At 36.9% G+C, this 27,503-nt stretch overlaps 2 pseudogenes; both read right to left on the bottom strand.

Annotated features, from left to right (window-relative positions):
• Window positions 1–11,336: 11,336 nt before the first annotated feature.
• Window positions 11,337–11,749, bottom strand: LOC123239770 (annotated as a pseudogene).
• Window positions 11,750–14,169: 2,420 nt separating this feature from the next.
• The window catches only part of LOC123241774, a 52,193-nt pseudogene continuing 38,859 nt past the window's right edge, over window positions 14,170–27,503 (bottom strand).

The raw sequence follows: 27,503 nt of genomic DNA, 5'->3' as shown, positions 1-27,503 counted from the left end.
GCTTATTACTAGCAAAAGCTAGCATGAAAATAGAAAAGTAAATTTCATTTTACATTAACTATAAAATGTTTAAAATATATTAGTCTACTTTCCAAGACAGACACAGAAATTACATGAATTTAACAAAAAAATAGTTATAAATTACTTATGCTGGATTCCATTTACATAGTAAAAATGAGAATATTTCTTAAATTAATTTACATGTTCACTACAATACCAATACCAATTTATTATTTGCTAGAATTGCCTATTAATAGCCTTTGACCAAGTAGCCTTTGGAGAATGGTTCATCTTATAAATTTGAGTAATTTCTCTATATAACGTTTGTACAATGTTTTTATATCATTTAATCAAAAGTATCCACCTCAGGCATTCTTGCCATTCCTACCTCTTGTTTGGACACTAGCTTTTTCATTTATCTATAATTCTTGCATATAACCTCTCCCATTCTCCTCTAATTTGTTTTTCTGCCTAAGACATGTACCTATTTGAGTCTTAATATGTAATGTGAAATGTTTTGCACAAAGAAAACCAAAACAACAAGAATTATAAGAGAAACAGATAAGTGAAAAAAATTTGTAGCAAGTTTCTCTGACAGAGATTTCTTTTCTAAGACATATAGAGAAATTATTCGAATTTATAAGAATATGTAATTCCCTAATGGGAGTTGATATGATATGAAAAGGCTGTTTTCAAAGGAAGAAATACAAGCTAACAACAGTGATCTTAAAATGCTCTAAATTACTCATAATTAGAGAAATTCTAATGAAAACAACTCTGAATTGCTCTCTCACACCCATTGAATTTGCAAAAGTTTAGAAAAAAGATCTGTAAACAGATCTAATCATTCTAGAAAACAATTTAGATCTGTGACAAATCTATTAAATTATGCATAAACTTTGTACCAGAGATATCACTATTAAGTCAATACTGTAGTATAGAGAGAGGGGGTCATATAGTTTTTTCTAGCTTTGGCTGAGTTCTAAAGCAGTTAGGGGTTTGGAATCTTGAGGGAAAAGTCAGTTGGTTTGGGTCTCTGGTGGACAGAGGACTGAGATCAGCTGAGGGCTTCCTTTCCTATCTGTAGAATTGAAATTTAGCCTAGCTTTGAAATATTTATTTAAGAAATTGTTATTTTGGATAAACCCTTTATATCTTCCTTCCCAATATTATTTCCTACCTTCCCTCCCTTACCTTATATATCTGTGGAGTTAATAAGGAGAGTAATTAGAGAGGAGTTCAAATTCGTGAAGGGTTAACTATAATTGACAATATTAGATATAAAGAAACTAGTCAGTCATCATTTATTCCCTTTAGATATCAAGAGCATTTTGTAAGCTGAGTTAAAGGCAGGTCCTTACTCAGACTCCATCTCTGCCTCCCTCCCCCCACCTGAGGTTCCTGAGTCAACTGTTAGGGCTTCCTTTTGATCCACTTTCCTGACACATCAACCTTTAAAGACAATAAACCCTTTTGTGTTTTAACAGACTTATTAGTATAATTGGTCAGTTAGTTATTAAGAGAGGGAAGAAGAGGGAAAGAACCAACATACTCTGGGATTGAAGGGAAGCCTGGGTATCCATCTTGGAGGAAGGTGTAACTTCAAAACAAGTCCCTTCCTGTGAAATTACCTAAACCCTGTTTGTTAATTTCAGTTTAGTCTATTTCCCTCAGCCTGTGTTTGAGTCTAAGTCCCAGTCTGTAAAGCCTGCTGTTTTGTCTGTTTAGTTTAATTTCTCCTCTCCCTGAAGATCTCTGTTTCCCTTCTGTGTTATACTCCTGACTTCAGTCCTATTATATCCTGAATCTCCTTAATCCCAGCCTACCTGTAACCTAGATTACTCACTTAGCAAGTCTCTGACAACCTCCTTCCAAAATTCCCTTATCCCACACACCTTTCCTCAAATTATCCCCATTACAATACTCCAAATAGATAAAAAAGAAGAAAAGGATCCAAAAGGTTCTCCTCCTCTTCCTCCTCCTCCTCCTCCTCCTCCTCCTCCTCCTCCTCCTCCTCCTCTTCCTCCTCCTCCTTCTTCTTCTACTTCTTCTTCTTCTTCTCCTTCTTCTTCTTGTTCTTGTTCTTCTCCTGAATCATATAAGGTTTTGATCATCTGTAATGCTCCACCTAAAAATATAATGAATAGACACAACAGCGACAGAATCAACAATAGGACCATATGCTCTTGAAACCATATGTTAGTAATCTTAAAGAAATAAATTCCTGAGACTTTTCTCTTCACATGTCTCTCTTATCCAAACAACAGCTAAGAAGGAATCAGAAAGAGCCCTGGCCAGGTAATATATTTTGAATTTATTCTTAGTTCTTACTTAGTAGCCAATAAATGGTCAATTCACCAGCATGGTTAACCATATCCAGCCTCTGACACTTACTGGATGAACTTGACCGAATCGACCTTCTTGGGCTTCTGTTTTTATTCATAAAATTATGATAGCGCCTGTCTACTTTCCTCTCAGGATCTCAATGTCCTAATATTATTACTTATGGCTAAGGAGCCAAAAGGCCAAGTTGCTAGTAGGGGCATCTAAATGGACACTTAAATTGCCAAAAATGATAGTAGTTTGAGGACAGAGAGAAAGAATATAAGCCTGGTGCTAGAATCATTATTGATGAAGGAGAGAGTATCCTTGAGTTCCACAGATGACATTATTAAAGATCTTGATAGGGCTACATAATTAAATGTTTTAAACTTTGAAGGAGGAAATATTTGTGAGTGATGGTGATAGAACAGTGGAGAACAAAGTTTCTGGAATTTTTCGGCTCTGTGAGTAATTAGGCACAAGATGAGGATCGGACAGCATTAGTAGGAGACATAGTATCCCTAGGGTAGAGGATTTTAAGAGTTTTTGGTAACTTGGGGTAATTTGGGAGTCTGGTAAAGCCTATGTACCCTTGGTCCCAATAATGTTTTTAAATTAAATTACACAGGATATACAAATAACTCTAATTTTGCACACACACACACACACACATCATCATCATCATCATCATCATCATTATCACCATCATCATCATCATCTTCATCATCAAGGTCATGTATCTCAGGTTAAAAAAAATTCTCAAAGGCAAAGATAAGATAGATTTCAGACAGCTGTAGGAGGTGGAAGGAGTGTATGAGTTCAAGGTTCAGAGGAGTTTAGTCATGGAGTAGTGTTTTCATAGGATACAGAATTAGGAGAAGGCAGAGGAGGATTGGGGCTGAGGACAGATAAAGATGAGATAGATAGAAAAAGGGAATGGACAGGGATGAAGAGATTTTTTTAAACTTATATATGTAACACATGTGTGAAGGAGTAAGATTTGGGGAACTGGAGACTGGAAGTTCCCAAATAATTCCTACCCTTTAGAATCATTCAGTTCTTGTCAGCAGAAACTGGCAAATACTTTTGGAATGAGGATATCAACTTCAGGCAGCAAGTCAACAGCAGCAGACCATCCTGATTTATTAGCTTGACAAAGCTAAATTGGAAAACTCAATTGTATGAAATGTTACATCAATTCCTCTTCAATAGTTAATTACCTTGGCAACATCTCTTCTGGGCTTTCATATCCATTATGAGACTGATGTCCATAAATTTTACATCAATACCTGGTTTGGACTTTTCTTGGAGTATATTAGATTCTAACAAGTCTATTCTGCATTTTGTTTGGTTTTGGTATAATATCAATCTGTATAGAGTGAAAATGGGTGTATTATTCTCGATTTATTTTTGGTTAGCAGTAGAAACTCCCAGCAGGGTTAAGTTTAAGTCAACAGCTTAGTTACATACCGTTTTGCTCTCTCCCTTTTCTCTTCCCCTTCCCTGCCTTTCACATAAACCTTCAATTATTACTCTTTTGCACAGTTGAAAATTATGGTATTAGTTTCCTATAAATTGGGGAATTCACTTGTATCTTGGGTCTCTGATTTAAGAGCAATGTCCTTGTCCTATGTGTGATGAGCAATAAAGCCTTATCAATATGCATGTTATCCTGGCCTCTCTGATTATTTGAGTGATATTATATAAGTACCTGGAAATATGAGGCCTGAAGCTGGATAAGTGTGGAAAGTCCCTAAGTGTAACACACAAGTTGTGGTAGTGAAACACAAAGGACTCCACAGGACTGTATTTGTGATTAATTTGCTCCACCCAACTTTAGTATAACAGTGTCCCAAGGCAGGCAGTCAAGTGAAGAATCTGTGGTTAAGAACACACAGCTGTTTCTAACTGCCTGTCCTTGGCTGAAAATGGATAATGTTGCCTGACTGTGATTTGAGCCATTACAGTTGAAAGGAATCGCCTTCTTCCCTCAAATATTCAAGGATATTTTTCGCTAATCTCTGCAGTAATGATAACATCCACTTTAGGTGAGTTTAAAGATTTAATAACAACAGGTTTAGGGAAAGGAGCAGGGAAGGATGGGAAGAGGGTATAGGAGATCCTTGGCCTAAGCTAATGATGACTAGATGATATGTGATTTGAAGGCATCCAGGATATTCAAGCTAGTTGGTTGTTAATGGTTTGTTTGCCAGTTCCAGCCTGGCAGAGCCAGCTGGCTTCGTCCTGAACCATGTTATTTGCTGGTGAATGATGTTACTTCTTCTTGATGAGTAAATTGGATCAGAATGTTCTGTATAGGATATCACAGGATCTGAGACTATAGAAGAGGTCAGTGCTGGTTACTGGTATCTTAAGTTGACTTTCTCAGCCTACTCCAAAGCCCACCAACCAACCCACCAAGCCCTCTCAAAATTAAGAAACTTTCTCAGTCCAAATCCTCCTTTTTATAGTTTTCCCATCAACTGAATTTGCACCTGCCAGGTCTTGTCAAGCTCAGCTCATTCTAAGTTCCAAACTGCCAACTGTCAATCATTTTGCTTTTCATAATACATTGCAAAATGTTATAACAGTGATTAAAGGGGGTGCAATATATCAAGATCCCCTCAAATTCCCACTCCAGACAAATCATTGAACAGACTGAATGCAAAGTAACACGTGAAATCATTTTCTGACCATCTGATATTGAATTGTATGTATGAAATGGCAAGTCTGAGAAAGGAAAACCCAAAAAGGAAAGTATGATGTTTGTTAGAATCACTAGGGATTCTAACTTCTTTGGAAGCCTTGATGTCCTGGCAAAAGCACTATTTGGAATTGGGGGACCTATTTCTATACCCCATTTCAACTAATTGGTAGTTTTTAATCAATCCAGCCATTTAGTAATCAATTTAGTTTTCCCAGAAAGTTACCAAACTGTGAATTCCTTTTGACTCATGTATACCACTACTAGACCTATACCACAATGAAATCAGAGAAAGAAAAATAAAGTACAAAAATAAAGTAGCTCTTTTTGTGAGAGCTAAAACCTGGAAATCAAGGAAGATGTCCCCTTATTGTGAAATGACTGAACAAGTTATAGTGTTGCAATACAATAGAATATTATTTTGCCATTAAAATATGGAATAGATAATATTAATGGTGAATGGGAGGACATTTATAAATTGATGCAGAGAGAAGGTAGCATAACTAAGAACAATTTATATATTTACAACATTATAAAAACAATTTTGAAAGATTTTAGGACTCTAATCAATACAATGATGAATCAGGAATCCAAAAGAATGAAGATGAAACACATTATTCATATCCTGACTGAGATATTCTGAATTTAAAATGCAGAAAGATATGTACCTTTTTTATATTGCCAAATAGAATGAGATTCTTGGAGGCAAGGAGTGTTTTTGCCTTTCTTTGTATGGTATCTTCAGTGCCTAGCACTGTCTTGGCACATAGGAAGCACTTAATAAGTGTTCTTTGAATGGGTGAATGGCATTCATTGAATTTAACTTGAACCAGAGATGATGACGGCTCTCTTATGGAACCATTAGAAAATGATTGTAGCAGAAAGAATTCTGAACTTGCATTCAAAATATTCAAGACAAGCTAAAATCCTGGTTCTGACTTTTTCTCATAGCTGCATGTCTTTGCTTAGTTATTTAATCACCTTGATGCCAAGTTTTCACTCTTACTTTTAAATATAATAATATTTGTATTTCGTAAGACTTTTTTTTTTTTTTTTTTTTTTTTTTTTGCAGAGGAAGTGCTTCAGGAACTCTAAGGTACTAAACATGTGGGTTAATTGACATTGTTCCAGGATCTGGATCACTGAGTACCTAAAGATAAAAACTTTTCCCTCAAGGATCTTAATTCTTTTGAGGAAAACACCATGCTCACATTTAGGTACATAAAAGATATTCAAAGGAAATACAAGGCAAGTTTTAGGGGAGAAAAAAAATAGTTGGGGCAGTACCAAGAAAGACTTCATGTAGGAGGTCACATTCCAGCTAGATTTTAAAGGGAACTAAGAATTTGATGAGACAGATATTAGGAACATGTGCATTTCAGGTATGGAAGACATTGCTAATGTCAGTGGGCATTACATATAGAAGACAGAATGTCATGTGTGTAGGATTATAAATAAGGTAGTTGTTTGTACTATAAAGTGACTGCATGAAGGAAAATAATATGTAATAAGTATAGAGAAGTAGACATAAAGATAACATATGCAATGACTAAAATGATGTAAATGGAAAGAAAAAAATAATACAACTGAAGAGAGGAGAAAATATAGCTCCTTACTTTACAGTGATAGGGGGTTATGGGTATGGGAAATTGTATATACTGCTGCATTTGGTCAGTATATTAGTTTTGCTGAGTTGTTCCCCTACCCTTTTTTTCTGATGCTTTTCTCTAGAGATGACTCTGTGGGTAGAGGTAGTGGAAGGACTATATATGGTCATAAGGTAATGCATCATAAAAACAAAGAGTTTTGTAAAAAACAAAAAACAAAAAACCACCAACTACCATCACCACCATGACAGCAGGCTGGGACCAGATTGTTAAAGGCTTTTGCATGTCAAACAGTAGAGTTTCTATTTTATTCTTGTGGTAAACTAGAGTTTTTGGAATAGGGGATAGATGTAATCAGAATTGTGTTTTAGGAATATCACTCATTCACTGTTTTATCACTTCAGTTTTTACTGAAGTAACACAATTTAGCAAGGAACCATCAACATAATTGATAAATAAAGTCTTGAGTTCATTATATGCTCCATATCCCTTAATGAATTTTCTAGGAACTATATATATATATATATATATATATATATATATATATTTTTTTTTTTTTTTGGCATGGGTCCTTCTTGGCCAAATGAACCAACCTCCAGAAACCATGCGTAGGATTGACGCATGGAGTCTTGGATCAGTCAACACCTTGAAGGCTCTTAGAGGCCTCATGAAAGTGTCTCATATTAGATTTACCATTAATTTTTCAATATCACTAACCTGTTTCGTTTCATATAAGGAGTGAGAAACATATACTTTCAGAATGAATATTTGATATATACAACAGAAACTAAGATGAATTTAAGACAAATAAAGGAATGGTTACTGAAGGATAATAAAGGACAAAACAAGTAGCAATTTCCTTAAATTTGGGAGACATTTTTCATCTTAAAAATTTGCTTTACATACTTTAATATATAACACTTTGTAAAATACGATGCACTCTTCAAAGAAGACTGAAACAAAGAGAAATTCTATTCTAAACAAATAGAAAAAACAGTGGAGCAAGAAACAGTTGTAGAATCCATTTCAAAAATAACTATAGACTTTGTTGGTGTTAGAGCAGTAGAATAAATTTAAATATCTGTAATAATGATATAAAGAAGGGTGGAATGTTTTCTTTTTTTCTTTCTTCCTTTCTTTTTTTTTTACTTACAGAGAAAACTTTATTTACATGGGACTTGGGCGGGGGAGTGGAATAGGAATAGAAAAGAATAAGATTAAAATACTTAACAGCATGGAGACACAGTTGACAGTTTCAAAATCACCATCTTCATCAATTTGCCACTTTACTATTTCTTTAAAGGGCCCTGCAGTCAGGGTGCATGGTGTATATGTAGGGGCCATCATTTTTAAAAGGTGACTGACTATCTCACTGATGCCAAGCTTACCACCACCACCACCATTATCACCCTCACCACTACCACACTAAGGCACTCTGGGATTGCCAAGAACAGCTTTGAGACATTTACGTACTTGGGGTGGGGTTAGGAAGGTTGTGGAGAATTTCAGCTGTGGTCATCTTATTAGATAGCATGGAAAATGTTGAGGGAAAGGACAATAAATCTTATTGAACTCTTAATATGAGGAAAATCAGGAAGGGAGATAAGTAACAGCAAGAACAATGATCTAGGAATTAAGAGATCTGGGTTGTAGTCCTTGGATTGTCTCTCACTCACTTACTATATGAGTTGTGGGACATTTTCATTTTCAGATGTAAAATGTGTGAGTTGTAGACAACAATTTCCCCAGGGTTGCTTACAGAAGACATTCCATGTTCTAGAAGTCTCTCCCAGCTTGGACGATTTTTGTTCTAAGGTCTCTTCCAATTTAAGACATTCAAAGAGTGTGATTTCATTGTCACTTGATTCCCCTATTCTAGGTCATTGAGTTCTTCCCAAAGAAGAAAACCCTATCTTTTTTACTCTCAGGAGTTCAATACAGGAATTTCATCTGTCTAGAACACAAACAGAAAGCATATGAGAGAAATGAAGCCAGAGGCATAATATGGGAGAGTCCCTTCTTTGAAGGAAATCAGGTGAAAGAATTAAAACTGGGTAAGGATCCTGAGAGCTCAGGAGAGATGGGAAGGGATAGGATAAAAAGCTTGGCATGAATAACTCTGGTGCTGTTTTGCAAGCTGATCTCTGGCTCTAAAAGTGGTGAACTCACTTTACATTTTGAGTATTTTTAATAGTTCAGGGCAGTAAGAGGTGAGAGGAAGCTCAACCTCTTCAGAAAAGTAAGTAATAAGGATGTTCAATTATACATTTTAAATTCATAGGCAGATCTAGCTTCATACCCTTTCCAAATCAGGTTTATAAGCCTCTTTGGTGCAATCATGAGCATTTTGAAGGCACTGCTAGGTGTTATATAAATAAATGTAGATGTGATAAATAGAGAGGAGAGGAGAACCTTAACTGGATACTACCACTGGTAATTGTGTGACAACAGTGATAGCCCAAATAGGTGGCTAGGGCAAGATCAACTGAGGCTTGCCCAAGCAAGATGATATGACACCTCCCTCCTTTATAACAGTGCCCAGGCAGGATCCTGCAGGTTAATGTATGCTATCCCTTCAGGTCCACCTGGGGTTGATTGATAGTTTATAATGGGCTCTATTAGCTTGGTAGTGGTTTGTCTCTGACTGTGTATCTCCCTTTCCAGAGAAGCTATAAATAACCACTTCAGGAAGATATTTAAAAGGCTTTAACTGTATTTAGCAAAGATGGGATATTGGGACTGGATAGAGGGATTGGGGAACCCTAATTACTTTGGTGATGATAAACCCTCAAAACTGTAGGCAGATATTGAGTCAGGATGGTTAGCTCCTCTGGTCCAGCCTGGCCACAGCCAAACCAGAGTAGGCAAACTGCTGCTTGATGTTTCAGCTTCTTCTCCTTTTGCTAGATGATATGCCTAAACAATCTTTGGGATATCCACCCCTTTCCACCCTCTTCTTCTTCTCCTGCCCACTTCCTGGATCCCTCCTGGGCCCTGGAAACCTAGATAACTAAGATGATTGATTTCCTAATATCTAGGGGCAGTAGAATCAGAGATGATGGTCTGGGTACAGGTTGATAATGTTATCAGGAACAAGACAGGAGGATCTTGCAAGGTTGAGCCCAGCAAGTCTCAATCCCACAAGACCAGGATCCACAGATCTCAGGTCTCAGGGAAGGAAAGGAACCTTCAGCCAGGGCTGCCAGGGTGTTTTATACCCCTCTGGGCCAACTGCTCTCTCCCCTGTCCTCACGGCCCTCTGGGAACATTCCGATATTCAACAGACCCACCTGTCAACCAACAGCGTGGATTCTTGGCTCCCAGGGTTTCAATATAACATAGGTCCAATGTGGAAAAGGAAGCATAAAGAGATAAATCTGAAGATTCATCAACTTTGTGTCTACTGGGCACAGGAAAACCATTCACTTTCTCCCTTGGACTCAGTAAAATAGGACTGAGATATTTTGGGGATGGGGGTGGGCTCTTTACCTGGGGTCCATGAACTGTGGAAATATTTCAGGGGAACTATAAGCTTGAGTAAAACAAAATTTATATCTTTATTTTCACTAACTTCTAACTGTAATTTAGTATTTCTTTGTATTGTTTGAAAACATTATTCTCAGAAAGAGTCCATGGGCGTCACCAGACTGTCAAACAAGATTCATGACCAAAAAAAAAAAATAAAAATAAAAAGAAATGTTAAGAACCTGTGAGCTAGATGATCTTTAAGTCCCTTTCCAGTTCTGACAGGCTATGATTTTTACATAACATAGAGAATCCCAAAATAGATAATCCCAAAGTTATTAAGATTGGGTTTTGAAATACAGTGTGTAATTGGAGATTTTTCCACTCATTTCCTCACTTACTCTGAATCCGATCTGTCTCCTTGATTCTATTTAGTTCAGGTTAATGTTAAAATTGGTTTATGCTTCCATAGCATCTATCTCCTCCATGGGAGAAACAAGCATCGGCTAGTTGGCTGAGAGAAGTCAGCCTATAATCAAAGCAAAAACTAGCAACAGAAATGCATAATAGAGTAGCAACTGAAACAGTATAGAATTAGCAGGGGCCACCTTGTCCAGGAGGCTGATTTATAAAGGCACCTTAGTGTAGTGTGGGCCTCTAGAGAAAGATTTTTTTTTGCCTTAGTCAAGTCACCTTTCCTTCAATGACCTTAGTTTTCTAAGGTCATTTACTTATGACCTTATACTAAATGAGATTAAAGGTCTGTTCCTCCTGGTTCTGACACTCTAAGTATCTACTGTGGGAAATCCAAAAAATAATAGATAAATAAAATCTACAGTGGGTATAATGGTTGAGTCTAGATTCTAAGATCAATTATTTTGGGGCAGAGGAGTACCCACACCCATAGCTCAGTCTCCATTCACTTTGGCATTACTGACTTCTTCACAGAAAGTACCTGGGTCACCAAAGAAGAGGTGAGTTTTTCCTTTAGGGGACCATGAAGAAACTACTGCCATCTGTACTGGCCTTCACAGAGCTCCAAGGGTAAGACATTATCCCATGAGGGTGAGAAAAAAAACCCAAAAGTCAGGAAGGCCAGTAACCCTGGGAGGCCCAGCTATAGGAGGGACCAAAGGCCTCCTCCTAAGCCACTGATTTGGCCAGCAATCCTGCCTGCTCTCTGGGAGAGGAGGATGAAGAAGAGGAGGCAGTTTCACAATCTTCTGAAGTACGGAGCCCTATTTGTACCTGGAAGAATAATATCCCTCCTCTAGCTCGTAAAAGTCAATGGATATTTCATCCTGCAGGGAAATGAGTTTCTTGCCACATTCCTCCTGCAAGCTTGGAAGCTGCTGGTTATGCTGATCAATGGCTTCATTCACCGAGGGAAAGTCATTGAGGATGAGAAATTGCTTGAGGTCAGATATGAGCTTCATCAGAGATTCCCCAGCATGGACAATATTGGCAGCTCTCACATGCATCTCATAATTGTCCTGCTCACCTGGGAGACCTGAGTTTCATCTTCAGTCTTTGCTGTCTTTACGATCTCAGTGAAATTATCCATAATTGACTTAATGTCATCTTTCAGCCTTTTATTGTAGGATCGAAGGAGGGTCTCTTTGCTTTGGGGGAGGACTCCTTGTTGGGCCATTGCATTATCCTGTGTCCCCTGGAAACCCGAGGTTGGCCTTGCAGAGCCCCTCTCAGCTAGGTTAGCCAGGGACTAAACTGCAGCGGCTATTTTAAAAAAGATGCGAGGAGAGGGAGGGGAGAAGAAAGTTTCTGCTCTGGCCTTTAAGATCACCTCCTTCCCACAGTTCCCTGGAATGTTTTCTGATTCTTTTCTCTAGAGATGACTCTGTAGGTAGAGGTAGTGAAAGGAATATATATGATCATAAGGTAAATGCATCACAAAAACAAAGAGTTTTGTAAAAAAAATAAACAAAACCACCAACTACCACCATCACCACCACCAGAGCAGGCTGAGACCAGATTGTTAAAGATTAAGAATGCTCAAGATAGAATAACTGGTGCTCATTCTTCTATATTAAGAATTGCAACATGGGATAGAACACTGGTTCCAGTGTCAGAGGCTCAGGGTTCAAGTCCTTCCTCTTATGTTAACTGTTTAACCTTGGAAAGTTCATTTGACCTTCCTGATTTTTAGCTTTTTCATCTGTAAAAGGAAGGGGTTGAGTGAAGGGGATTCCTTTCTGGCTCTAAATCTATGACTAATAAGCAGAGAAGTGAACAATAGTTGATAATTGTGCTAATGTTTTTGTTTTCCTTTCCCTTTCACTATTACTCCCCCCCCCCCCAATAAATAGGCAGTCTATCTATAGGAATATAGTTAGGGATGGCCTGGTTTTGTAGGGTTAGTTGAAAGAAGGGAATTTTGAGATAAGCCCTGGGAAAACATTCTGGGTAAGAAAGGAATTGTGGGTCTACAACTGAAAATAACTGAACTTCACTTCCTTCTTGGATTTGTTCTGAGCTGGGAGTGGGTTTTGTCTCTCTGACTACAATTCCCATCAAGCTGAAGGAGGGTTTTTACTCTGAGGGATTCTCCCTGGAAGGTGAAGATTTCTTGGAGAAGTCCTTGGCATCCAAGTAGAGGATTTGCTTGGAGGAAACCAATTTCCCCGAGTCCAGTTTTCATCTGCAAGTGGTTGAGCTGCCAGAATTATATTGGTTAATTGATTAATTGGTTAATTAGCTAATTAAGGCTTTCTATCTATAACTTTGGTTACTTAATACAGCAGCCAAATCCAGAGTTTTTCCCCTTTCTTATTAATTATTGGTAGTAACTTTAGATTAAGTCAGATAGCATTGGGGGTATGTGTCTTTCTTAGATAGAACAGGAAGCTATAAGCAGGGCCCAGAGAAGAAACCAAAGGCTCTCCTTAAGCAGGAGACTTAGAAGTTATGTGGAGTTAATTTTAATAGTGCTAGGGTCATACCTACCAGTTTTCTTTATTCCTTTTATAAAATAAACTTTATTTTCATAAGCCAAAGTTTTTTTTTTGCTTCACTGGCCCTGGGGAGTTCCTAGGTGGGATGTAACATCTAACATCCCTCTAGGACTCTTCCACATTACATTTGGCTAAGCCAGCTAGGCTAAGACCAATTTTTTAAAAAAAAATTTTTTGGGCAACTGTCATCCACAGTCTCTTGAATTCTGAGTGCTGCTCTACCAAGCTTAGCCAGAGCTATAGAATCTTGGTGTGACTGGCTGGGAGGTTGGACTCTGACTGGCAGGTAGCCATTTTATTATTCCAAGTCCAGCCTCAATTATCTCATCAATACCAAGCAGTGGTAGATATTTCACAGTGGTAGACTTATGTTCTACTTTCTTTTCAGTAACAGTACACAAAGACTCACAAAAGATATTTGCTTTCACTTGGCAGGGAAGAGGTTTCCGTTGGAGTTGTTTGCCTCAAGGGTTCTGTCAAAGTCCATCCTTATTTTCTCAAATCCTTAATAAAAATCCAGAGACAATCAAATTCAAAGAAAGTAAACTTGTCCATTCTGTAGATGGCATACTTTTAGCTTCTCCTAGTGCTAAAGTATATTTAAGAGATAGCAAATTTCTTTTGTGTGAGTTGTGTAAAAGGGGACATAATGTTTATAAGGCTAGACTTCAATGGTTATTACCAAAAGTTGAGTATTTGGGATTTGTTTTGTCTGGAGACTCTAGAAGCATTTCCCCAAAATGTATTGCAGACATCCAGAAGCTAAGTGCCCCAAAGACTAAGAAACAACTAAAAGCCATACTGGGAACAACAGGTTTCTGCAGGCAATAGATCACTGGGTACAGTGAATTGACTAAGATACTTATTGATTTGACAAGAGATGCAGAACCTGAACTTTTCAAATTGAAGCCAGAACATCTACAGACAATTACAAAACTTAAAGAAGCAATTCTATCTGCTCCAGCACTTGGAATCCCAGACAATGAAAAACCTTTTGTGCTGTTTCTTCATGAGTGGAAGGGTCTAGTTTCAGATGTTCTTGCACAGACTTTAGAGCCAAATTATCATCCAATTGCATACTACAGTGCACAGCTAGATCCTATTGTAGCTGGGATAGCTCCATGTTTATACGGAGGAGTGGCTGCTGCTGCATTGTTAGTGCAGAAGTCTGTAAATTTAGTTCTTGGATGCCCATTGACAGTTTTTTGTCCACACCAAAATGAAGCTGTTATGTTAAAATATGTTAAATTACATGTTAAAATATCACACTCAGGCTTTTTCTGAGCTCTCCTGATTGTTTAGAGGTGATCAAGTATTTAGCTTATGACACTGGAAAGAAGACCAACACAACCCCAAACTTAGAAGTTAAAGAGTAACTGAAAACCCAATATGTGTGAAGAGTAAGCATTTTTGAAATGATAACTTGTGAATGGGGAAATATAATCTAGTATAAAAATAAATTTATAAAAAATTTAGAGTTTTAGAGATGGTGGGAAAAATCTAGTCCAACCCTTGCATTTTATAGATGAGGATCTAAGAGGCAAGGGGACCAAAAAGGTATATAACTCATTAAAGGCAGAGTTAGGTTAGTGCTCTTTCCATTACACAAGCTTAGGATGATTATGGTTTGATAGAAAAGGTATACTTTAGAGATGTCACTATAGATACTATACATGTTTTCTTTCTTTTTCTGTGGTTATCCCTTGTGGAATTTTACTTGTCCTTTGGACATCTGCTGAGTTTATTTTTTCTGATATAATAGCTTTTGAGGTAACTCAATACCTGCTCAACCCCTTCATTACCCATTTAATCTAATAATAAGCTGATTCCCATGGTGAGTAAGGAGATTAGTACCTATTCAAAAAAGCTTCTGTGGAATCATTTATTGGACTATTTTCTCAGCAGACTAATTCCAGACATTTTAAAAGTTATTGAAAAAGATACGGTTGTCATATCATTCATAGAATGTATAGAGACAGGGAAATATTTTAGGTAGAAGGACTACAACCCCAATATAGGCCTAACATATGAAAATGTTTTTATTCTCTTCTTTGCAACTTGGGAAATTGGAGAATCAATAACAGAAAACCAAAGTGTTTATCTGAACAAAAATTTGTAGAATTTCAAGGGAATTTAATGATTGTTTCCTGTAACTCATTTTAGAGACAATGAAATTAAAATCTACACAGGTAAAGTGACTTTCTTAGTTTCACATTGGTTCTAAGAGGTAGAGGCAGGAAATAAACATGTCCTCTGATTCTATCCAATAGTTATTTTGACTAAATACTTTTTGTAGCAGTTTATAACTTTCTTAATTTAATTAATCAGATATCAAATTAATGTTAACTGGAGAAACAAAGACAATTATAAAATAAAAATAGCCCCAGAACTTAAAGAATTTCTTGTTCCCTACGTCACTGGTTTGCATTCATCATACCCTTTTTGCTGCCACTATTGAAGTACTCAGTTTTCCCTTCTGTGGTGGGAGAAAGATAAAAAGACCAAGGAAACAAAGATTTATCTTCAGAATATAGCAGTTTATAAAACAATGGTTGGTAATTGCTCAACAAACTGAGATTTGACCTCCTCTTTATAAACAAAGACCCTGAAATGGGGTGGGGGGAAGAAACCTTTATATATTAAAAGCAATTAATTAAACAAGGCCAATTAATTAAAAAACAATAGAATATTAGGTAATCTGATTTCTAATTGGTTGAAAATTTAGGGACTTTCCAACGTGAGAGTGAACATATGTAATGCCTTGAATTCAGAGAAGAAAGTGTTACAAGTCCCTCATGTATCTGTGAACAATAAAACAACATGGAAACAATCATTGATGGATCTGTATGGGGCCAGTTTTCAGATAAAAAATATAGGTTGCTTAAGAAGTATAATTGTGAATAAGTTTCCTGCATCAGTGTTGGAATCTAACTGTTATGGGTCAGCATAACCTAGGTTCTTAGTTAAGGGTCTCTAAACAGCAGATACAGATAGCCTAGTTTCCCAGGCACTTAGGGCTAGGTTCAAACAAAAGATTGTCTTCCAGTTCTCACAAATGAATGAAGTTTTCTCCTAGAAGAGAATTTGAACTTGACCCAACACTGAATAGAAATTAAGCTAACTCCAGAATTGATTCACAATATGGAGTCAGTGTGGATCACTCAGTTCCTACAATTAACCACTTGTTTTCCCGATTCCCTCAATTCCCTCATTACTTTGGTAGTTGATTGATGTTAAAAAGATCAACACTAAATTATGCTCTGACCTGAAACACTTTTAAATGGCGAATCTCTAAAGAGGTCACTCACTACCTATAAAATAAATTACCAGATGAGAATATTATAATAACAATAGGCATAATATTATTTTAGTTTTCTGAACGCTATTTGCTACTAGCTAAGACAATTACATGTCCCAGATGAAGCTGGGACCAATCTCAATTACTAAACAAGACTGGACCAATTTATTTCTAAGTATTATGTGACATTATCTCTTCCAAGGGCACAGCAACAAGGACGGTATAGTAATTAGAAAGAATACATTATTCGGAGTAAGAAGACAGGCTTGTGTCTCATCTCTAACACAACCAGCTACAGGACAAAAGGATATTTGATCTATAATCTTCATTTCTAAAATGGAAAGCACTTTTCTTTGAAGTCATATTCTGCCACCTCATGGCACAGAGATGACCCTGAGTTTTTGAAGGTCATACCAGTGGAATCTAAGATCCATCAGTTGCTACCAAATGCTCCAAAGCTTCAAGTATAGGACTGATGACTAAGTGAATTGTCCAAGGATCTTTTAAGTTAGCTTCAAAAAGGCTCATCACCTAGCAAGTTGGCTATAGGAAAAAAGAGGAGGGGTTGGGATTTGGTAATAGGAGAAAGAGTCAAGGGATTAAAGAGGAGAGAATAGTGTAGATGAGATGGTGTAACAAAAACTTGAGTTACAGAAGGAAGGAGAATAAACCTTTGCAGGCATAATGGTCTAGGACAGAACTAAATGATGGAGGGAATGAAAGTCATAATGAGAACGAAGAACATGTTAGGGCTTATAAGGCATAGGAGAAGATGGAATGATAAAAGAATATGATTAGATAAATAAATTTCACTGTTTGTGAATATGGACACGGAACACTTGTCTTTGATAAGTTAAGGAGTATAACCAAGTCTATGTAGCTGAGGTGGAGAGGATGAATACATCACAGGAACTGAGAAAACTGAGGACTGGTAAATTAGGCTATTTGAAGGAACATGAATTTGAATGCTGAAGTAACATAAAAGAAAGGCAGGATCATTTAGGGGAGAGACTGTTAGTTAACTATTAAACTTAATGAGAAAAGAAAATGCCCTTTGGGTCCATGATGGTCATTTGGATTTGGACTGCATAAAAAATTTGAATAGAATTAACTTTAAAGGTAAAGCATTTCTATTAGTGATGGTGATAGAAATAGAATCTGCAAGTGGGCTCTTTGTGGTGGCAAAAAACTGGAAAATGAGGGTATGCCCTTCAATTGGGGAATGGCTGAACAAATTGTGGTATATGTTGGTGATGGAATACTACTGTGCTCAAAGGAATAATAAATTGGAGGAATTCCATGTGAACTGGAAAGACCTCCAGGAATTGATGCAGAGCGAAAGGAGCAGAGCCAGAAGAACATTGTACACAGAGACTGATACACTGTGGTAAAATCGAATGTAATGGACTTCTGTACTAGCAGCAATGCAATTACCCAGGACAATTCTGAGGGATTTATGGAAAAGAACATTACCAACATTCAGAGGAAGAACTACAGGAGAGGAAACACAGAAGAAAAACAACTGCTTGACCACTTGGGTTGATGAGGACATGCTTGGGGATGTAAACTTGAAAAGACCACACCAAGGCAACTATTAATAATATGTAAATAAATCTTTATCAATGACACATGTTAAAACCAGTGGAAATGTGTGTTGGCTATGGGGGGGAGTTTGAAGGGGTGAGGGGGAAAGTAAAAACATGAGTCATGTAACCATGGAAAATTTTTCTAAAAATAAAAAATATTAAAAAAAGAATCTGCAAGTGGGGATAAGGATTAAGATATATTCTGACCCCTAAATCATGACTAATGAATTGGATCATGTGAAAAAGTGTAGCCAGTGACAGAAAGTGCAGCCAAAGAGGGAACCACTGTCATTAAAAGGGAGCAAGGACTCAACAAGTGCCAGAATATTGAAAGAATAAGAAAGGATGAGGCTTAGATGAAAAGTTTATTAATTGTGGAATAAGCATTACACACTGGCAGAGTGGAAAATCTGGAGTGGGCTATTGTGGAGTGGTAGTGTTGAGGATGATGTAAGGGAGAGGGCAGTTGAGGATGAGGAATGGTATGATCTCATTGATGTAAGTAGTCCATCCACTGGCATAGGTTGAGAGGTGGGCTGCATTCAATTGGAATTGTCTTCCTAGAGCTGATTTAAAAAAAATTTCAATTTGAAAATTTATTCTTCAGAAATGAGCATATGTCACAAATCAGTTTGATTCATTGTTTCATTAGTTGTCTATTCCTAAGAAAGTGTTGGAGAAAATGTTAATAAAAGAGATAATATTTAAAGATATTTGTATGTATATTTTATCCCTAGTGAGCCAATTGTTAAACATGTACTAGCACATCATTGAGTGTAATCCATGCACATGTTTCCATACTGTGCAATTCATGTTTGTGTTATCTTTTAGATCATAGCATTAAAATTGATTGAATCTTAGAGATTATCTAGTTCTATACTCCTCACCCCTTAAAATAGATGAAGTCCATAAATGTTAGTTGTCCATGCTTATACATATAATATACTTTTTTCTATAGCTTTTATTTAAATTTGAATTCTTGAATCCTGAATCTAGCACTCCTTCCATGTACCACACTTTTTTCTTCTACAGAATTCGTGACTATGACTACTTCTTGCTGATAACATTTTCACCCATACAACTGTTATAATGGTCCTGGTGATATGAGGAACTGAAGCTGAGTGTCTGCGTGATAACTAAGTGTAACATTGAAGTTGTGATAGTGAAACACAAAGGGCCCCACAAAATGGTCATAGTGAATCTGCTAAACTCAACTTCAGAATAACAGTTTCCCAAAATAGCCAGCCAAATGAAGAATCTGTAGTTGGAATTATACAGATACTTCTAATTGACTAATCTGGCCTAGTAAGGATAAACCTAGAGTTTGACTGCAGCTTAAATCTTACTATAACTGATATTATTATCCTTTTCCTCAAATGTCCCATGGATATAATTAATAAGCCTTAAGATAGAGTTGACATTAAATTAAAAGATTTAATGTTATCAGGCTTAGGAACTTGGGAAGGAGGGAAACAGGAGGTTCTTAATCTAAACTAATGATAGAAAGATAGTACTTAAAGTGGAGGTAATCAGTCTTGTCAATTGTCAATTGCTGATAGCCAGTTGCCAGCCTGGCAGGGCCAGACAGAGTTCAACCAAAATCAGGTTGTTTAGCCAAGAGATGTTGCTTGTTCTTGGAGTATGAATCAGACACAGGTTATTCGGTATAAAGATATCACAGGATCTGGGACTATAAATTGGTTAGTGCAGGTTGCTGGTAATTCAAGCTAACCTATGGCCTACCCTTACCACCACCACAACCTCAAACTACCCCAAAAATCTCCGATTGAGACCCTGTCCCTTTTCAAAACCTTCCTTATATACCTGAACTTTTAACTGTCCTGGCATATGGTACCTCCTGCCAGATAACTGTCCATCAACTTGCTTTCCCTATTGATTTTCAAAATATCATTACAATAATGCTGCTTTTGGCTTTGATGGTTTTCAACCTGAAAACCTCTGGATGTTCCTCTTCTAAGTTGAAGTCTACACTATGCTATTCTAACTATGTATCTTACTTCTCTATCTATAATCCCCCCAAATAAGAAAATTCTTACCTATGCTATTTCCTAAACTATCTATTCTTTTCTATGCTAAAGACAAAGGATTGGGAAATTTTAATTAGGAAAGACTTGGGTTTGAATACAAATAGTAAACAAATTTGAACATGCTTATACAATCAAAAATGTTAAGTTTGTGACACAAAATATAGCAATTTTAAACTTTGTAACTTTCTTAATTTGTTCTGTGGTAATGCATAAATATAACAAACTAAGAAGACTTCTGTCAATACTACATTTTAGGGAGTTCTTTGGTGGATTTTTTTTGGTTCTTTTTCTAATATGGGATTATTTAAGTATACTATTTCTTCTACTGTTAATCTAGGCAATTTATATTTTTGTAAATATTTATCCATCTCACTTAAGTTGCTATATTTATTGCCATATAATTGGACAATAAATTGCCTTGATTTCCTCTTCATTAGAGGTGAGGTCTCCCTTTTCATCTTTGATACTGCTGATTTGATTTTCTCCTTTCTTTTTAAAATTAGGTTGACCAGTATTTTTTCAATTTTATTTGTTTTTTCAAAGTATCTGCTTCTAGTCTTATTTATTAATTCAATGGTTCTTTTACTTTCAATTTTGTTGATTTCTCCTTTAATTTTTATAATCTCTAATTTGGTCTTTAGCTGAGGATTTTTAATTTGTTCTCTTTCTAGTTTTTTTATTTGCATGCCTAGTTCATTGATCTTTGCCCTCTCTAATTTTTTAATATATGCACTGAAGGATATAAATTTTCCCCTGAGTACTGCCTTAGCTGCATCCTACAGAATTTGGTAGGATATCTCATCATTGTCATTCTCTTCAATGAAATTATAGATTGTTTCTATGATTTCTTCTTTAACTAACTGGTTTTGGAGAATAATATTATTTAATTTCCAATTAGTTTTTGATTTGCCTGTCCAGGTGCCCTTACTGATTATTATTTTTATTGCATTATGATCTGAAAAGGTTACATTTATTATATCTGCTCTTTTGCATTTGCTTGCTATGTTTCTATGCCCTAGTACATGGTCAATATTTGTGAATGCACCATGTGCAGTTGAAAAGAAGGTGTATTCCTTTTTGTCCCTATTTATTTTTCTTCACATTTCTATTAAATCTAATTTTTCTAGGATTTCATTCACCTCTCATCTCTTTCTTATTTATTTTTTTGGTTTGATTTATCTAGATCTGAAAGAGGAATATTTAGATCTCTCACTAGTATGGTTTTACTATTTCCTTTTTGAGCTCTGCCAGTTTCTCCTTTAGGAATTTGGATGCTATGCCATTTGGTGCACACATATTGAGCACTGTTATTTCCTCATTGTCTATACTGCCTTTTATCAGGATGTAATTACCTTTCCTGTCTTTTTAAATCATATCTATTTTTACTTTGTCTTTGTCAGAAATCATGATTGCCACTCCTGCCTTCTTTTTCTCAGTTGAAGTCCAAAAGATTTTGCTCTAGGCATTGACCTTAAACTTGTGTATGTCCACCTGCCTCATATATGTTTCTTGTAGACAACATGTGGTAGGATTTTGGTTTCTAATCCCCTCTTCTATTTGCTTCCATTTTATGGGCGAGTTCATTCCATTCACATTCAAAGTTATAATTATCAGTTGTGTATTCCCCAACATTTTGGTATCCTCTCCTAGTTCTATCCCTTCTTTTTATGTTATTTCCTTTTAAACCAGTGGTTTGTTTTAAACTAGTTCCCCTTGTCCCCTCCCTTGTTTTACTTCTTTTTCCACTCCCTTCCTTTTTAGTCCCTTCTTTTTATTCTTTAAGGCCTAATAAATTCCCTCCCTCCTCTCCTCCCCTCCCTCTTTTGACTTCCCCATTTCCCGCCTCCCCTTGGTTTATCCCTTCTGACTTTGTCAGTAGGGTTAGATAGAATTCTATATCCCAATGTATGTAGCTACTCTTCCCTCTCAGGGTTAATTCCTCTGAAAGTAAGACTTAAATATTACCTCTTAATGCTCTCTTCCTCTCCTTCTTATAATAGTATTCATCCCCTCCCCCTTCCCATGCCCTCTTTGTGTAGTATAGAATATCCTATTTTCCTTATTCATTCAAGTTTCTCTTGGTGCCATCTACTATTCACCGCCCTCTTTCCCCTCTCCCCCATATCATGTTAGACCATTTAGTACTCCAACCTCTCCCTATGAATAATTCTTCTAATTACTATAATAGTGAATACAGTTTTTGAAAATTATACATAATATTTCTCCATATAGGAATACAAATAATTTGATCTTATTGAAGCCCTTAAAAAGGCAAATTTTAAAATAAAATTTTTCTTTCCCTTCTGTTTCTTATTTACCTTTTCATGTTTCTCTTGGTTTTTGTGGTTGGATATCAAATTTTCCATTTAGTCCTGGTCTTTTCTGTGCAAATATATGGAAATCTTCTATCTTGTTGAATGCCCATACTTTCCCCTTGAAGTATATAGTCAGTTTTCATGGGTAGGTGATCCATGGTTGTAGACCTAGTTCTTATGCCTTTCTGAATATCATATTCCAAGCCTTGTGGTCTTTTAGTTTGGAGGCTGCTAGATCCTGTGTGATCCTGATTGGTGCTCCTTGATATCTGAAGTCTCTTTCTGTCTTGTAAAATTTTTTCTTTTATTTGGACACTCTTGAATTTGGCTATTATATTCCTGGGGATTGCCTTTTGAGGGTTTAGTGTAGAACAGTGATGCCCAAAGTGGGTGCTACTGCCCCCTTGTGGGTGCTGCAGTGATCCAGAGTAATGGCCATAGGTGCATTTAACTTTTCTATTAATTGCTATTAAAATAAAAAAATTCAGGGGGCTAAGTAATATTTTTTTCTGGAAAGGGGGCAGTAGACCAAAAAAGTTTGGGAACCACTGGACTGCAGTGGGTGATCTATGGATCCTTTTAATATCTATTTTGTCCTCTTGTTGAAGAATATCAGGGCAGTTTCCTTGGATAATTTCTTGTAGTACAGAGTCCAAATTTCTATTAATTTCTGCTTTTTCAAGAAGACTAGTTATTCTCAAATTGTCTCTTCTAGACTTGTTTTCTTGATCTGTCATTTTCTCAATGAGATATTTCATGTTTTCTTCTATTTTATTAGTCTTTTGACTTTGCTTTATTTGTTCTTGCTGTCTTGAGAGATCATTGGCTTCTACTTGCCCAATTCTTGCCTTTAGAGACTGGTTTTCTGTTATAATCTTTTGATTTTCCTTTTTGATTTACTCTATTCTGTTTTTCATAGTTTCCTGCTGTTTAAGTATCATTTCTTTTGATTTTTGGGCATCTTTCTCCAATTGGGAGTTTCTTTCTTTTAACCTGTTAATTTCCTTTTGAGCTATTTCCCACTTTTCTTCCCAAATCTCTTCCATCTTTCTTATGATCTCAGATTTGAACTCTTCAAGAGTTTGTGACCAATTCTTATTTTTTGGGAAGGTTTAGATGTGATTACTTGTTTGTTCTTCTATGATGTTTGCTTTGTTGTCTGGATTTTTTCCGTGTAAAAGTTGTCGAGTGTTAAAGTTTTCTTCTTGATCTTTCTCTTTGGAGATTCTTGTGCATGGCTTGCCATTATTATTATGCTGTTTTTCTTTCTCAGTCAAAAGTCTGGGTGAGGCAGACAGGCTATCTGCCTATTGAGCTGTGGAGCAGTTTTTGCCTGAGTCATAGCACCTTACAACCCTCTCAGCTTTATTCTTGTGCCCATGGTTGGTCTGCGCTCTTTAGACTCCTGGGCTCTCAAGTCTAGGTGTTCTCAGGGTCAAGCCTCCTGGTGGTCCCATTGCTTGCTCCTCTGCCCAATTCTCCTTTAACTGTCTCAGGATGCTGCTTCCACAGCCATGCACCCCTCCACATTGTGCCCCACATAAGGTCTGTGCCTGCACTCACGGTCTGTGCCTGAGCTCAAGGTCTGCATTCAAAGTTTGCATTCATTAGCCTCTTGGCGTCTTAAGTCTTGCTGCTCTCAGGAGCAGACCTGATCCCAGGTAGCTGCTAAGAACTTAACAAATGCCACAAACTTGCTCTAACTCTTGTGAGCTGGCTTTGACACTGTAGGTAGTGTGTTTGGGAGGGCTGCTCAATTTGCATTTTAGTGAGAGCTATTTCACCCCCTTATAGCATGGAAATGCGCAGATCCCACATACCTTCAGTGCTGAGCCCTGTTGAGGGGTCTCTTTGTTCGTCTGGATTTGGTTTTTGTGTCCTCTTGAGGAGTCCTGTATATGTGGGTTAGGAGAGGTTAAGCATGCTGCTTCTACTCTGCCACCATCTTAACCCAGATGTCCTTAATACTCAATTTTAAATTAACATTCATATTTATACAATAATTTCTAATAGCCTTAATTCCTAATAAGCTATTATTAGTGTTTATTAGTATATAAGTAAATATCTATCCTATATTATAATGTTAATCTATTAGTAACATATTTACCTAAGTTCACAATATTTCTTATGACTACCTCTTATTTAACCAATGTATAAGCCTATCTAAATAAACTTATACTATAATTTCTGTCCCTATACAATCTTCATATAAAAATCCTTGACTATGGTGTCCCTATGATTAGTAAACTTGTCATTATGGGTGTTAAAAAGAACAGAAGGATTGAGGTATATATCTATGTGTATGATATTTGATCCTGATCTGATCTTGTTTCTTTCTTTCTTTGTATATCTCCTCCTTTACTATTACTATCTCCCTAAAGATCTTCCTTCTAGATATTAGAGAATGGCTGGTATGTAGATCTCAGGGATAGTATGGATGAAGGAGGGATCAGGGGCCCAAGGCCCAATCCAGCTGCAGTTGGTGTAGGAGGAACACCCACTCCTCTCACAATGGCTGTTGTTGTAATCTATCCCTCTTCTCCCTGACAGGTTTGCTTGGTTAAACCTGTCAGTGACTTCTTTCTAACAGTTGTCCAATTTGGAACCCTTTGAGAGGTTAGGTAGATGGTTAACCTCTCTAGCCCCAACATAAGGTTGGATTAATTGTTAATAGGCTATTTATTGGCTTTGGAAATGATTGATATCTGACTGTGTAATTGATTCTCTCTTCCTAAGGGGCTGTGATAGAATAACCACTCAGGAAGGTATTTGCTGTTAAATCACTGTATTACCTATTTATGGGGAAAGGATAAAAAAGTAATAGTTTTGGGGATTGGGAACCTATTGCTATAGTTTGGCTACTAAGCCAATCTTGATCTGGACTGGAGACTGCTGGGCTGGTAGAGGCTTCAGGTCTTTACCCTCTCACTATCTCTGACCTGACCTGGCCACAGCCAAGTTAGAGAATAGAGAAGGCTATTGTTGTAGATGTGGATTGATGATCTGTGTATTCTCTCAGCTCTACTAACAATAGTATTGATGGATTACTAGCTCTCTCAATCAAGCACAGGATGCAAGCTCAGGTTCAGACCTACCCTCTTCTTCTTCTACCACTCTTTACCCTTCACCTCCCTCTCCCAGTTCTTGCTCCAAGAGAAGTTTGCTAAAGTCTCAGCTCTGAGTTCTGAAACCCCAACTGTAGTCTTAGGGGGTATTTATAGGGTGGGGGCCAACGTGGCTCATGGCATCTGGGAATGTTCCAAACTCTCAACTGCCATCCCTGTCAGTCAAGGTGGCATCCATCTTCTCCCAGATAATGATTTTAACATGGGTTAGTATGAAGTATTATACATATGTACAAGGTTTTTATGTGATGTTCTAACAATGAGAGTAAGGAACAAAGTTCTCTTTTGCCATGGTTAAAGTACTCTTTATCATAATTATTTACAATATGTACATGTGAAGTAAATTTAAGTGTTTATGTGTTGGACATCTGACCTAACATGTTCTGTAATGTTATATACTCACCATTTCCTTTAGAATTCTCCTGTCAATCAGCCATAGAGTGCTGCATGCATTCTACTGTATGCATGTATTGAGGTTATGACCTGATTGTTGTCTGAATGTATTAACCTTGTATGATTCAAACCTAATCTTCCACAGTTGATCATGATGTTGTTGTACTTCTGTGGTGATGTTGTCCAATTCACATAGTTAACAGTTCAGTTCTTTGTGTAGTTCTTCTGCATTGTCCTTTGTGGTGTCCTTGCGATGTCTCAGTGTCTCTTCTGGTTTTCATCTGTACAGCTTTCTTTGTCTTTACTGTTGTCTAGCTTGACTGAAGAGCTTGTCACCTGCAGATATCCAGAACTGTCATGTTATTGTGTTGCATTGTGTTAAAACTTTTGTGTTGCCAAAAATATTTTTTGTGTTTTATTTTGGAAAAGTTATTATAAATGCTGTTAGAGTCTACTGTTTTACTTGCTGTCTTTATGTTTAATGGTCAGTATCTCTACTTTGCTCTACTGCACTTTGATCTTTTGACTGCTGTTTTTCTATGGCTGTGTCTGTTTGCTGAGGCAATTCTTTGGATGACTTAATGTGTGTAACATGGAAACAAGGATCTCTGCTTCTGACGTTGACTGTGGTAGGGGTCACCAAAATGAATTTATAAGGTCCATGCCACTTAGGCTATATGATTGATTTTCTGGTAAAGTTTCTGATATATACTGTGTCTCCTGGTTTATAGTTGGGCAAGCTAAAATCAAGTGTTATTCTTTACTGGATCAAGGCTAATCTGTGTAACTCATCTAGTCTTTTTTTCTTTTAACAGCTTGATGTATTCATACAGTTTACACTCCACTCCCAGAATAGTGAGACAGAACATAATAATAGCCATTTATAGTATTTTTATGTTTGAAAAGATTGTGATACATATTATTTCATTGGAACTTAACAATGGTGCCAGCTTAGGTAAAGTTGGAAAGCTTATATAGGAAAAAAACTGTGAAAGACTTTTTTTAACATTTAATGATATTTATTTTTTAGAAAAGTTAACATGGTTACATGATTTATGCTCTTACTTTCCCCTTCACCCCCCCCCCCGTAATCCCCCCTGCCATGGCTGATATGCATTTCTACTGGTTTTAACATGTGTCATTGATCAAGACCTATTTCCAAATTGTTGATAGTTGCATTGGTGTGGTCATTTAGAGTCTACATCCCCAATCATGTCCGCATCAACCCATGTGTTCAAGCAGTTGCTTTTCTTCTGTGTTTCCTCTCCTGCAATTCTTCCTCTGAATGTGGGTAGCGTTCTTTTCCATAAATCCCTCAGAATTGTCCCAGGTCGTTTCATTGCTGCTAGTACAGAAGTCCATTACATTTTATTTTACCACAGTTTATTGGTCTCTGTGTACAATGTTCTTCTGGCTCTGCTCCTTTTGCTCTGCATCAGTTCCTGAAGGTCTTTCCAGTTCAATGGAATTCCTCTAGTTTATTATTCTTTTGAGCTCAATAGTATTCCATCACCAGCATATACCACAATTTGTTCAGCCATTCCCCAATTGAAGGACTTACCCTCATTTTCCAGTTTTTTGCCACCACAAAAAGCATGGCTATAAATATTTTCGTGCAAGTCTGTTTATCTATGATCTCTTTGGGGTACAAACCCAACAATGGTATGG

The sequence above is a fragment of the Gracilinanus agilis genome, chromosome 3, assembly GCF_016433145.1.
Source record: "Gracilinanus agilis isolate LMUSP501 chromosome 3, AgileGrace, whole genome shotgun sequence".
Lineage (NCBI taxonomy): Eukaryota > Metazoa > Chordata > Mammalia > Didelphimorphia > Didelphidae > Gracilinanus > Gracilinanus agilis.
This window is presented reverse-complemented; position numbering and strand designations above follow the sequence as displayed.